Here is a 1,821-nt window from a genome sequence, read left to right as displayed (position 1 = left end):
TTGGGGACACTTCATTTCCAGCGTTATCGTTGACATGATTGCAAGATACTACTTAAACTGAGCTGGATGTTGACATCACTGAATTCAATGATGAACTGTCTTTAACTGAAAAATGAGTGTTTACTATTGTCATTTTGCATTATTGACACTATTTTCCTAATTAATGCTGTTCAGTTGCTTTGTCACAATCTGTATTGTTAAAAGCGCTATATAAATAAAGGTGACTTGACAAGTTGCCCTATTTAAAATATAGTAGTGTAACTATTTCAATTGCTTAAAGTAATGTAAATGATTACATTTGATTGCTTTTTAATTCCTTTTCTAAATTTTACATTTCTAAATCATTTCAAATTATTTTCTAAACTGTGAATTATTTTGAAACATTTAAAGCAGGCAGGGTTAACTTTAGAGTAGTACTCAACACTGATTACGGTCAAAATACTTAATCTCTTGATAATTCATTTCAAAGCACAGCCACCACAAAATCAGACTTTAGCACCTCTTTTTACTTTGAGATCGTTCTGAGGTTAAAAACAGATTTCAAATAAAAATATATAGTTTAATTGCTATGATATTGTTTTTGAAATCAAATAAAAAAAATTGAAAGGACACTGGCATCTAACAATGCCTTGCAAAAACGGTTAATCTTAAAAAATAAAGCATATACATAAACCCAAATATGGAATAAAACAGTTATCAAGTAATTAAACACGTGTGCTATTCTGTGTCCTAAACTCCTGAAACATTTTAGAGCAGTCAATACAATTTATGAAAGGAATCAATCATATCTTTATGTGTGTGTGAAAATATTCAGATGTAAACCCTCTTTGTAATCGTTAACATTTCATAAGTAACTGTAATTACCCATTTTTTCTCAGTGCCTGTAACAGATTACAGTTACATTTATTTTGTAATTAAATTACATAATTCAGTTACATATAACTAGTTACTCTATATATTTTAAAAGTCTTAAGGGCCAGATTGACTAACAGCGTGCGCCAGCGCAAACCATCTTTTGGTGTTAGAATCGTACTGTCAGGATTTACTAACGCAATACCAGCTCTAGCAAAACTTCTAGCAAACCTTCATTTTTTTGGCCTCCGGTTCTTTTCAACGTACTGTGGCTTCTTTATTTCTTTATTCTTTATTTGCGACTACGCTAATTTGCGCTGCGCTTGGTATATTGCATTGGTCTGTATGTAAATGAGATGTTGCGTCTGTGTTCTTTAAGTTGCGCATTGTTAGTAAATCACACGCAGAAATTTGGAGTTTATTGGGGAAAAGGTCGTAGTTAATGGTTTGTTAATAGCGGGAATTGGACCTTAAAAGAAAGGGTTACCAGATTTTTCCCTTGTGTCCTTACATAAGCTGCACTTTTCTAACTCGTTTGTTTTTATATTTAACTTGACTAATAATAAAAGACATACAGACATAAGGTCTTGATGTTCCTCTCGCTCTTAGAGGATGTGGATCGCAGAAGCCCATGCTACTTTTGAGGTCTGGCACAATCATGACATACAGTACAAAAATACATAGGATATAGGCGCATATGTATTCACGATTAAGCATTAAAAGATCATGATCTCGATTCAAACAGATGCAATCTTATTCCTAAATGACGATGATTCCGATATTTAAACCTTTGAAATCACATCGATATATTTAACAGCTTCACAAACAGTAGGCTACATTTCTGTGTTGCAAACATTAAATAATAACGAAAGTACTGGGATAAAAGTCTGGATATAGACTCTGATGTTGCGAAACTGAGTAACTGACCTTTAGAACAAATGTTACGTTTCAAATAAAGAGATGTAGATG

The sequence above is a fragment of the Sinocyclocheilus grahami genome, unplaced genomic scaffold, assembly GCF_001515645.1.
Source record: "Sinocyclocheilus grahami isolate Dianchi unplaced genomic scaffold, SAMN03320097.WGS_v1.1 scaffold1672.1, whole genome shotgun sequence".
NCBI lineage: Eukaryota > Metazoa > Chordata > Actinopteri > Cypriniformes > Cyprinidae > Sinocyclocheilus > Sinocyclocheilus grahami.
This window is presented reverse-complemented; position numbering follows the sequence as displayed.